At 43.8% G+C, this 12,717-nt stretch overlaps 1 protein-coding gene across 3 annotated transcripts in view; it reads left to right on the top strand.

Annotated features, from left to right (window-relative positions):
* The first annotated feature begins 2,504 nt into the window (after positions 1 to 2,504).
* KMT2E (lysine methyltransferase 2E (inactive)) overlaps positions 2,505 to 12,717 on the top strand; it is a 76,036-nt gene continuing 65,823 nt past the window's right edge. For all 3 annotated transcript variants that reach the window (XM_066633700.1, XM_066633701.1, XM_066633702.1), the window contains exon 1: positions 2,505 to 2,799. The gene's annotated coding sequence lies outside the window, so the exon portion shown is untranslated. The remainder of the gene's footprint in view (positions 2,800 to 12,717) is intronic.

The following is a 12,717-nucleotide window of genomic DNA, read 5'->3' on the forward strand; positions in this document are numbered from 1 at the left end:
GACCAATCTTATGCATGTCTACTCAGAAGTAAGTCCCATTGTGTCTAATGGGGCTTAGCGTGAGCTGGTCACGTGGTGATGTCTTTTCCAGATGGTGCCACAGATGATGATGCTGGGGTGAACTGGGTTGGCTACTGCACACGCGTCACTAGCCACGTGGGAATGGCTGTCACTAGTTGGTGGTCCCTTGGACTCCTAGTCTTTTTCACAGGGAGAGGTGCATCTCGGGGGTGGGGACTCTTGAAATAGTCCTTTAGCCTAGCACCCCCCCAATGAAAAACTCCTTCCTCCACATAGTGCGCTCTCACCAGAGCTCAATCCTATGCATGTCTACTCAGAAGTAAGTCCCATTGTAGTCAGTGGAGCTTACTCCCCAGAAAATATGATTGCAGCCTCACAGCCCAATCCTATGCATTCCCAATTCAGAAGTTGTATTCAATGGGACTTACTCCCAGGAAAGTGTGGATAGGATTGGGCTCTGAGGCAAAACTCCTTAATACACTACAGGAGCAAGTCCCACTGACCTCAATGGGGCTCACTAAAGAGTAGACACATATGGGCTTGCACTGTGTGAGTCGTCCTAACAGACCTCCTGCTCCAGTCAGTCTTCACCACACCTACTATATAAAACATGCCCAACCAAAAACTCATTCGTGAAATTGACTTCCAAAGGGCCCAATCCTATGTAACTTTCCAGCACAGGTGCAGCTGTGCCAAGGGGTCCTGTGCTGCATCTTGTGGTGGGGAGGCAGTCATGGAGACCTCCTCAGCATCAGAGAACAAATGTTGCATTGAGACTGCATCAATTCTGGAAAGTTGGATAGGATTGGACCCTAAAACTCCTGCAAAACAGTGCAAATGGTCCATGTTTTCTCAGAAGTCCCATGTGCTCAGCGGACTTTCTATCAGGAAAGTATGTAGGATGGCAGGTTGAAGCTCTCAAGCATTTTTGCAGGCACTGAAAGCCACCTTTTAAGGCTACAATCCTACCCACACTTACCTGGGAGTAAGTCCTAATGACTACAATGGGATTCCTAGTTCTAGGAGTGCAAACAGAGGGTGTCAATGGCGTGCAAAAAGAGGCCAAAAACCCTGAGGGCCCAATCCTAGCCAACTTCCCAGGAGCCCTTGCCAACAGGGCTCATGCTGTTGGCGTCCTGTGATGGGAAGGCAATCAGGGAGGCCTCAAGGGAAGGGAGCATTTGTTCCCTAAACCTGAGGCTGCATTGTGGCTGGGTGGGTTAGGGTCCAATTCTATCCAACTTTCCAGCACTGGTGCCGCTACAGTGCAGCCCCAACGTAAAGGAACATATGTTCCATATACCTTGAGGAGGCCTCAGTGACTGCCCCTCCAGGGCAAGATGCAGCCATGCCCCATTGGTACAACTGCACCAGAGCTAGAAAATTGGATAGGGTTGGGCCCTTACTTAGGTCTGGGCCCAATTGATTTAGCGCCTAAAGCTATGCATATCTACTCAGAAGTACATCTCATTATAGTCAATGGGGCTTACTCCCAGTAAAGTGTGGATAGGATTGCAGTCTCACAGCCCAATCCTATGCATGTCTACTCAGAACCACATCCTGTTATAGTCAATGGGGCTTACTCCCAGGAAAGTGGAGAGGATTGCAGCCTGAATCTGTCTTCTGCTTTGCAGACTGTGGGGCCTTCCCCCCATAACTTTAGAAGAGGAGGCCAAAGTGGGCTGGAGGCAGCGTTTCTTGGGCATTTTTGCAGCCAGTAATCATAGCCTAGCGAATATCCTAGCCACACTTTCCTGGGAGTAAGCCCCATTGACTCTAATGGGACTTACTTCCGGGTAGACAGGCGTAGAGTTGGGCTGGGAGGCTGCTCCATTGAATACGATGGAACTTCCTTCTAAGTAGGTATGCACGGGATGGGGCTGTAAAATTGCAACCTTATCCACCCTTTCTTGGGAGTAAACCCCATTAGACACAAAGGGACTTCCTTCTGAGTAGACATGAATCAGGTTGGGCTGTAAGGCTGCAAGCTTATCACACTTTCCTGGGAATAAGCTGCATTGAAGACAATGGGACTTGCTTCTGAGTAGACAGGCGTAGAGTTGCGCTGTGAGGCTGCAATCCCACCCACACTTTCCTGGGAGCAGGCTCCTTTGACTGTAATGGCACTTACTTCCGAGTAGACAGGCACAGGCTTGTGCTCTCAGCCGTCGGAGCCCCCCGCGCTCCAACCCCAGCGGCGGCGTCCCCTGCCCCCTTCAGGCACTCCTGCAGGCAGAAGGCCCCTTCCCGAGCTTGGGAGAAGGGTCTCCGCTTCTGCTCTCCGGCCCCATGTTGCAAAATGGAGCCGGAGGAGGGCTCGCCCTCCCGGGCGCGGGCGGCGATGGCGGCGGCTGCGGCGCCCAGCCCACAAGCAAAATGGCGGCTGTTTGGCTTCGCCCTGGTAACCCTGCCCCTGCCAGGCGGGGCGGGTGAACCCCGTGCCGCGGGAGGAAGGGAAGGGAGGGGGCGCGACGCCATCTTCGCGGAGAGAGGCAGTGACATAGGGAGCGTAGGCGGCTGCGAGGAGGGAGACCCGGGCGCCGAGCCGGAGCCGAGCCGAGCCTTGGCCGCGCAGCAGTGGCAGCCGAGGGGCGTGCAGAGCCGGTCAAGAGCGTCTCCGGCGGCCCTGCCTGCAGCGAGCGCCGCGCGTCCCTCCCCCTCAAGCTGCCAGGGCTGCGTCCCGCCCGGGCGAGCGACACCGCAGTGGGACTGTTGCATTGTTTGGGTCGGGGAGCGAGGCTCGCTCCGGTGCCGCCGCCTGGCCTGTGACCACTGCAGGTGAGCTGCCACGATGGTCAGCCGCGGGGCGCGAGTGTCATCCTGCGCGGGCAGGGGCCCGGGGGGAGGGCGAAGCGGCTGTGTCCCGGCCCCCTCCCCTCCCCTTCCCCCCGGGGGTGCGTGTTTCTGCTGTGGGTGTCTGTCTGTCTCGCCGCTCGGGGCCGCGTTGGGGAGGGAGGGAGGCGCTCAGTCCGGGGAATATGGCGCGTTGTTGCCACTGGCAGGGCTGAGGGTCGGGGTCTGTGCTCCGGCCTTCCCCGGGAAGAAAGGAACCCTCAGGAGGGGGTGTGAGGAGAGACGTGGGGTGTGTGTGAGAGAGGCTGGCTGTGTGTGTGTCTCGGAGAGAGGCTGTGTGAGTGCGAGAGAGAGCTGCAGTTCTGCAGGCGTCTGGTTTAATAAAGAACAGACGCTTTATCATCATTTGCTATTCACAGCAACCAGCATTGAGTTCGAGGGGAGGCAGCTTCGGGAAGCTGCCCTGTGCTCCCCGCCTGTCTGAGAGCCCAAGCCTGTGCGTGTCTACTCGGGAGCAAGCCCCATGATAGTCAGTGGGGCTTACTCCCAGGTGAGAGTGGATCGGATTGCAGCCTAAGGCTACAGTCTTACCCCCACTTTCCTGGGAGTGAGTCAGCCCCGTGGGCTATCGTGGGACTTACTCCTGAGTAGACACGCACGGGCTTGGGCTCTGTAGGGTTCGTGATGGGCCTAACCTGCCTCCACACACACACACCCCTCGCTTCCCTTCCATCTTCTCGGGGCTGTGGCACAACACAGACAAACGGCGCTCAGTTCTAAAGACTTTCTGAGGTGATTTTAAAGGGGGAGGCGGCGGGGGGGGATTATGCGAGCTTCCTGGTCGGTACCAGGCTCTGTCTGTGGCCCTCTGTGTTCCATGCCCTGCTCTTCAGGCCACGGGTGTTCTCCTCCCCGGGGCGCTTCTGAAACCTCTTTTAGGAAAGGAGGTGGAGGAGTAGCCCCTGATTGCTGCAGCAGACGAGGGGGGGGAGGAGAAACAAACGGTCCACTGTGTGCTACTAAAGAGGGTAGAAGAAACAGGATCTGCTCCAATTGGAAAGGTCCTGGGCACCTCCATACTCTGAGCCCAATCCTATGCACGTCTACTCAGAAGTAAGTCACGTTAGAGCCAATGGGGCTTACTCCCAGGAAAGTGCGGATAGGATTGCAGTCTCAATCATCGAGGAATGTGTGCTGCTTCCAAGCCCGGAGCTTCCCAATTCACACAGAACTCTCTTTCCAATGCTGTATTTGTATCAACGCTGTATTTGTATTAAGCGGTCTGAATTTCAGACTGTTACCGCCTCACTTTTATTTAGACTGCCTTAAAAGAGATTAATAAGGGAATTCTTTCCCCCCCTTTCCAAAGCATATTTTAGAGAAATTAAAACATTGTCTGGAAACATACATGACCCACAAAGAGCGTTTGATAGCACACACTTATACTTTTAAAGTTACTTTCTGTGAAAGTGGAGTAAAAACTGTAATTTCCCTCTTTTGTCCTTTAGAGATTCTAAAAATGGCGGCCCCAGGCTGATGTTGTGGTAATCTAATCAGCTCGGGTCCTCCACACCCCATGCAGTGCATTTGTCTGCAGCACATTATCTGCTTAATATGCTTAAATGAAAAAAGATTGCTGTCTTCCAATCATGAACAAAACATGTCTCATCTTTACTACGATTAAAATGCTGTGTTCCAGCTGATTAATTTTATTGGTTATTTGTGTGAAAGGCAAATGAACGAGACAACTCTTCCTAGGGGAGGGGAAAGATGACGGACTCATGTAGCTGCTTGGGTTGTGTGTGTATGTTTGAAGTGAGTTGATATGTATGCCATATTAATCTTTTCACTTTTGTTTTTAAAATGGTGGACAAGTTCCTGTCTCTTAACCCAGATTTGTGTTACAATGCTGTCTGCTATTGACAGCAATGCAGTATTAAAGTGAGAAATTGAAAACAATCATCTTTCTTAAAATGGCATTTCATTTGAGACTGCAATGGCACTGTCAAACTAATTTCTTCTCTATTAATAGTCTGCTGCTGCTGCTCCTCAGATATTTTCCAGGGAGGTCCCCCCCTTTTGTGCTTGTACTTAATTTCCCTATAAACATTTTCTCTTCATGCATATTCAGTACATATTTCTGTGTGAAAAAGTAGCACATTTTAAAGAAATATTAATTTCCCCAGACAAATAAGTAATTATTTTTTTAAGAATGTCATTCGTATTCTGTTAAGCACCTCCTTCCTCCAGGATGAATTTCTGGTATACTGATACTGCAATCCTGTGTATTCTTACTGGGAGTAAACTTCACTGAACACAATGGGGCTTATTTCTAAGTAGACATGCACAGTAGTTTATGCATGTCTGCATAAGTAGATATGCATCACAGTTGTGAGCAGCATGTTTCAATAGAAGTACATGAAAGTTTTCAGTATTCATATTTTGCAGTTTAAATGTTTTGAGGTCCAAGTTTTAGCTTTAGAGTACCCTTGGAACATTCTGGATTTTAAAAGGCCAAACAAAAATATTGCTTTGTAGCAGCAGACATTTTTTCCCCTCCACACTCTGACAACATATGTAAATTAATAACTTTCACTGCCTTGCATAATTGACAACCTGTTTCTTAGACATGTGAGAGGGAACATGGTATGCATTACAAGACTGTTCATGTATGCCTTCAATATGTTGTGAGGCCCTGTGCATAGTGGTTTTGGCATGGTAGTGTAATGGGAATACAGACCTTGTCAGAACTGTTGCTATTTTCATGATATGTTTTAAAATATGTTGTCTTGGGAATATTGTTATAAATTTGGAACAGCAGGATGTTCTGTATTAATCTGAATTTGTTCCTTTATTGCAGAGGTTTTTGTTCAGATGATCATATTTTAATCTGGATCACATATTTGTAATTCTTACTGAATACATATGTATTCACAAAAATGAAGGGTTTTATTTTATTCCTAAAATGGCAACATTTGGTTTAACTCAAAAGGGATTCTAAGAGAATTAAAACTTACACTGACTTACATTAGAATGGTCTAATTGGTGTTTCATTGTTAATTCTATGGTTTCTGAATACTTTGCTGAAGGAAACCACCAGCAGAATCTTGTCTTTGGTCAGAACCCACTTGTCAATCCAGCCTCTTCATGTACAATTGAAACCATCTTGAGGCCTTTGTTCTGCATTGTCCCTAATGCTTTCTGTTGGCAGTGTTGCATCCCATTGATGGGTTCTGATCTACTATATGGGAATTAGTGGACTAAAAGCCTGATCCTATGCATGCTGTTTCAGAAGTTCTGTTGTGTTCCATGGGCTTTGCTCCCAAGCATTAATAAGACCGTAGCCTCAATGGTATTTGTACTACAGGTTCACCCTTGGAATCACAAAGTGGGATTCAGAATTCGGTCTTTTATTGCATCACTGCTTCTGTTTCTGTTGTTCAGTGTCAGGTAGCAGACATCTCTTCATTCAGTGAGGATTTTTCTAAAACGGATCTTAGGCAATAATGTTGATGAATAATACTTAATCAGAATAGAAATGTAAATTTCAATGCTTAAAAAATACTAAAAAGACTTCACTGAGTTGAATAAGATGCAACAGTCTCACAGCTATAAAAAAATATATAGGCTAAGGCCTAAAATAAGGAAGTATATAAAAGAAATGAAAAAAAATTGACTTCACATGACATTGGTCAGAAATGAGAAGAAAACATTTCCATCTTGTTAAGTTAGTCATGCTAGAATTTCTTTGATTAAGGCTGCAGTTCCGTGTATATTTTCCTGAAATTAAGCCCCATTGAATGCAATAAGATTTACTTTTGAGTAGATATGCAGAGACTAGTTGATCATAATACACATCATACATTGCAATATGGTGGGATCATCTAAGAAGATTCCATAAACTCTTCTATGACTTATATTTGTTTCCATACCTGGAAAAAATTAACATCTCTCATATGTTTTTTTACATAACATTTTTTTTCTTTCCCTTTTCAAATTGGAGAAATGGAAAATGCAAAATATAAAGTATTCTATTTTGGTTTGCCCAAATAATGTGTCTGCATTCTATTTCTAATTGCAAAGCAAACAACCACCCAGAAAATTCTTTCGTTTGAGTTGAAATATACTTTAAGACTATGAGGAAAAATTCATGGGCGATCCAGAAGCATTCAAGTGGAAAACATTAGTTTAATTTTGAAACTTATTTTAATAAATGCTGTAGTGTGGACTAGTATAAAGTAACTAAAAATAATCTAGTATGGCGGTGTCAAACATAAGATCTATGGACCAGATACGGCCTCCAGAAGCTCTTTATCTGCCCCACCCCCATGATAATTGGGCTTTCCCAGCACCACCATCAGCTGCTCTCAGCTGCTGAGCTGTGAAGTGATGCATTAGCAGAAGTGGCAATGCTGAAAAGGTGGAGCTGGGAGTGTCCAGTTATCATGTGAGGCACCCTTTCAGCAGCACAGCTTCTGCTGAGTTGCTGGGAAGGCAAGACAGAAGGAGGTCCCAAAATGTGAGAAACGGTACTAAGGAAGAGGCAGACTGTACCATATTTTCTTTTCTGTCATTTGCAGTTAATGAATTTTTAGTGCAAAAAAAGTGTTTATTTCAGGTCATAACCTCCTTAACGGCATCACTTCCAGCCTTTAACAGGGGCCATGGATGCCATTCGCCCGTTGGTTGAAATGAGTTTGACACCCCTGAATCTAGTATGTTTCCTGTTCAAAACCTCTAGAGGAGATGTAATAAAGTATCATATTACACACATTTTTCTATATCAGTTAACTAAACATACAACTCTATAAGAAGTCCACTGCATGCCACTAATCCTCAGGCTTTTGAACAAAGCAATATTTAATTTCTATATAATTGATTTATAATACATTGGGTTATGTTTTCTTATTTGGTACAAAATACTCTTTGAATTATTATTGTGCATTGTTTCAAGTTTGCAGTCCAAATACTAAATATTAATTAGTCGGTGATATTGTACAAGATATAGGTGTGTGGCTAAGTATTTAACATGTTCATCATTTTCAACATCTAATTTGTGTATAGTGTCTTATTTTTTTGCAATTTGTAAAGTGGTTCCCAAACTGTGAGCCACGGAAACCAACCAGTGGAGCCACAGAATCCTCACAAAAAACCTGCCACTATATACAATGTATAGGATTGTAGCCCTAATGGGGATTCGTGGTCAGTGGCCCAGGATGTCAAGGGAGCTACCTGTTGAAAAAGTTTGGGAACCACTGCATTAGAGTATATGTTTGTCATTATCTCTTTAATATTTTAAGTAGTTCTCTTGTTTTGCAGGTTTTTGTTTTAATTTTAAAATTAAACTTTGTGTACATGTTTCATATCAGGCCTTGATACCTAATAACTTTCAGAACTTGTGCATTGAACGAATTACTTGTGAAGCACCATATCTTTTCGAAATATGTTGAAAGGGCATAAAGGTCTTGGACAGGAGGTAGGAGATCAGATTATTGCTTCTTTTCTCATCTATATAAATGGTCAGCTATAGTTCCTCTTTATTTTAATTGTTTAGTAGGAATGATAAATCCAAGTTACTTTAAACAGGCTGTAACTTCAGAAATATATATCTGTAAACTGAATTTACATTTTGAACCCAGGGGCATATCTCCTAATTACTTTTAAAGTCCCATGTTTGCAGATAGCACAGTAAATAATAAACCATTTTTAAGACCAAAACATAGATTCATGAGTTCTGATCCTGATATTTTTAAAAATTCTTTTTTTTTGTTTTGTTTCTGTATATGTGTGTGCCATGAAACTTACTAGGCATTTGTAATTCTAACTCTTAAAAGAGATTATTTGAATCTTGGAAAAAACTACTGCTGTTTATCAGATTTCAATATAAGGAGAGAGTAGTTAAGCTTGGGAGCATTTTTGCGCCAGTGTTTTCTATGTGTTTAAAATATTGTAATTTCAGCAATGCTATTTTTCAACATCACCCATTGAATTGATGAAGTTTCTTCATTGGTTCCGTAGGAATGCTGAATTGGGGACATAAAGAATCCAATGGACAATTCTGTGTCTTTTCCCCTCCTTTGTGGGTGGGGGGAAATCCCCTGCTCAGTCTTGTTATCTTCTTTCAAATGGAATTACATGGAGTGATGGCCACCACCATTGCTGTGTTGCAGAACAGATATTCCTTTTGATGTAGTTTTCTATCCCAGTCTTGAAAGAAAAGCACCTTCCTTAGACAGAGATAGAAGAGCTGTGAACCATCTTGTCCATCCTGTTTTCCTCAGTGGTCCACCAGTTGCCTGCTTTGGAAACTCATAAGCAATAGAGAAAGACGTACCTTTCCCACAAGGTTCAACTTTAGATAGCCCATGTCCAGTGACTATAGAACCCTTTATCGGGTGCATATGCTTCAGGAAAATATACAGATACTCTTTCTACTCAGGTGTAAAGTTTGCAAAATGTCTAAATATCATTTCTCTTGGGAAGGTGCTGCACCATTGTGAGTCATTTTTGCTTTACCATCAGTGTGTACCACTGATGGTAAGTAACAAACTGTAAGGTAGGTCTCTGTCATGAGAAGTCTACAGTTCAGAATTTGATGTGGGGGGGGGGAGGAAGATAGGGATGAGGAAAGTGGGAAGGATAGTTTCGGTTCGGTTAAGCATACTTACAGTAGGCAAAGAAGACTAAGGAGTTGAGCCAAGGACTTAAAGGAAAAAAATGCGTTGTGAGGAAGGATTTGAGAGGAGGGTGACAACACAAACATGTTTTGAGTGGTAATTCTAAGCTTATGAAGCAAGAAGGGGGAGCAAGAAGAAAAGGGGGAGTAGTTTTTAGGAATTAGGTTCCCTTCATGCCCAGTAGAACTAGACTAGCAAAGAGAACTTGGACAAGACCATATAGGACTTTGAAAGACCATAAGACCATATAGACCATAAGACCATATAGGACTTTGAAGGGACTTTGAATGAAGAGTTCATTCTGGATTATGATTGGATAGGAAACCAATATAGGAATTTCAGTAGGGGTATCAAGATCTGAAAAGGAAAAAATACCATTATTCAGGACTTTGCATTGTTCGAAAGGCTCAGGAACTGTTGACCTCCTCATCTAAGGTATAGTTATCCAAAATATGGAAGCTAGAATATTAAATCAAGTTATCTTGCTTTTGTTTTTCTCCTGTGTGTAGGAATATGTTGGTTTTTGTTAGCAAAACTGGGGTCTGGTGAATTTCCAGGAGGCTGTGACACTGCCAAGTGGGTGGGGTACACTGCATAAAAGATTCATTTTGAAATCACATTTTTGCAGATGAAAGTTTTTTTTGTTTGACTGGAATGGAGACTATAAGGAAGGAAGGGGTGGCATATGCTATAGAATTGTAGTTCAGGTGAAACTGGATAGTAATCTTAACGGACAGAGGTAGCTACCTGGAAAAACTTCTACTACGAACCACTAGGAGTTCTTCGTTTTGTTTTTTCTGAACTAATGATTAGAAATGCATTGGGGTCTTTTTTTCCAAACTAAACTGGAATTTTCAAGATGTCAAACTTTGCCCAAGAAACAAGATTCTTACAATTGTGTAGTGAGCTCAAAGAAATGTGGAAGAATATAGCTTGGGCTGTACTATCCTGGCAGGTCCTCAACCTTCCAGCTTTGATAACAAATGGCTGTTATTTCTAAACCTTGACAGCTGTTATTGCTTTAAATACCCCAACAGTGTTGGAGAAGTAGAACAGAACTTCAGTCTAGTGAGGTGCTATAAGTACTCTTCTTATTGAGGAAGAGTGATTCATTCTGTATTTTTATTGTTCAGTTGTACTCACAGAATTTTGAAAGCCAGTCAGTATTTTGTTGATTTTCTGGGGAAGGGGGGGGGAATCTTCCTAATTCATTGTAAATCAACTCAAAAATCTAAGTAGGTCATGGTATCTAACTAGAAACAGGACACATCCAGCCCGTAATTGAGTATAGGTAAGGTTCCATTGGTTCATACTTTGTTGAAACTCTGATCATTGCTGGCCTGGCACTATCACACCTATGTGAAAGCACCAACCAAGGAAGTACTATGCTGGTGCTAAAGGACCAACACAGCTGTCTGTAACTCAAGGAGGCAGGGTAATTCCAAAGACCTGAATATGAGCAAAATTACAATTCTGGATTGTCCACTGGATCAAGCCAATCAGAACGCAGAATGGTGCTGTCATAAGGATGTTCCTTTGGTCTTAATTTTTAATCACATTAATAATAATTAAATTATAGGAATTAGACCATAAGGTTTTCTGTATATTTACTTTTTAAAGAGAGAAGATGGAAACTGTGGGGGGCCTTGTTCAAACTCAGTTTTAACCTTCTCCTCTGTCCTTGCCAACTATGGCTGTGTTTTGTTCTGTTGTTGGAGCTGCCTCCATTCAGGGCCCATATTTCTCATATGGTATGTAAACTTCCCTGTGCCTTGCAAAATCTCAGCTTTCCCAGTGCCCAACCAGTCTTGGCCATACCAACTGCTGCCTGCATCTTCTCTGCTCCAGGGAGTCCCACAGATTTTCAGTGTTACCCAGCTGTTGTTTTTCTTTGTGGTAAGGGTCGCTATTTTCAAAGTTACTGAGCTGTGCTGGTTGTCTCCAAGCAGTTTCTGTTGTTTGTTTTGCAAATGTCTTCACAGCTGCACCTACTTCAAAGCCCCTACCAAGTCCATTCGTAAGTCGGATGTTCGTAACTCAAACGTCTGTAAGTCGGGAACCTTCTGTAGTCAGGTTTGCTGTATCAGGTTTGCAGTACATAGTTCCAATTACACTTTCTGTTATTAAAATGGTAAGAATACACCTTTCCCCCCTTCTTCTTCCCCCTGTTCCTTACTAACATTGCATTAGGCAAGTGGTTCCCAAAGTGTGAGTCGTGACCCACCATTGGGAACCAAAACTGGGCAATTCCCCCTTAAGGGGCGTGGCCCTGGAATGGTTCTCCATTGGTGCTACAGTGACTGTGGCGCCACAGGGACCCAGGAACACCCCCACTTAACTGTGGATGTCCTGCATCATCATGGAGAGTCCTGGAGGCTTGCAGCTGCATCTGCGACCCTCCATGCAGCTGCAATGAGCTCCAGTCTGTTATCAGACCTCACTTTCGGTTTGCGTGATTGCAACCTACCATGTGCTACCTTGGCAACCTACAAACTGAGGCAACTGCTGGTCTGATCTTTGCTGTGCTGCAGTGCCACCACTTCATGTGTTCAGGGGGTGTAATTACAGTGCATCCTGGCAAACCAGATAATATGAGGAGTTGGGAGGGCCTCATCTAACTTTATAAAACTTCGGACTCTGGCTTGGCACTTCACTCAGTGAGCAAAGAGTTCCTCTGATTCCCTGCTAGTCTGCCTGCCAGCGTGCCTTGAGACATTGATTCTCTTAACTGTAAATGGAGTTTCTTGTTGGGCAGTGGGAGTGAGAAGGGGTACTATGCATTGTAATAAGTAAGAATAAGAGAATAAAAGTTAAAAAAAAAGTCTTGGATGATGACTTCTAGTAAGATACTTCTGTCAATGGCAAGCATCAAATGGAAGTTTTTGCTGAAAATACCTTGAGTGTAGTGTCTGTGTCATTAGTATCTGATACTCCAAAAGCACAAAAGGCAAACAACCCTGTAGAGTTCAGATAAAACAGGAAGACAGTTTAAATATCAAAAAGGAAAGCAATGCAGAACTGAATAAGTGTTGTCCCTATGCCATCAAAACAGCCTTCAATCTGTGGTAGTATGCTAGTAAAATAAATCTACAAAATCAGAAATCTGTTTAACAATTATGTAAAACAGAGAAGCATGACAGTAAATGAAGTCTTCATTCATCCAGTTAATATGTTTGTGAAGGGAAAGGAATTGTATTTTTTTCCAATATTACTGTGGCTTTCATTT

The sequence above is a fragment of the Tiliqua scincoides genome, chromosome 7 (genome assembly GCF_035046505.1).
Source record: "Tiliqua scincoides isolate rTilSci1 chromosome 7, rTilSci1.hap2, whole genome shotgun sequence".
Lineage (NCBI taxonomy): Eukaryota > Metazoa > Chordata > Lepidosauria > Squamata > Scincidae > Tiliqua > Tiliqua scincoides.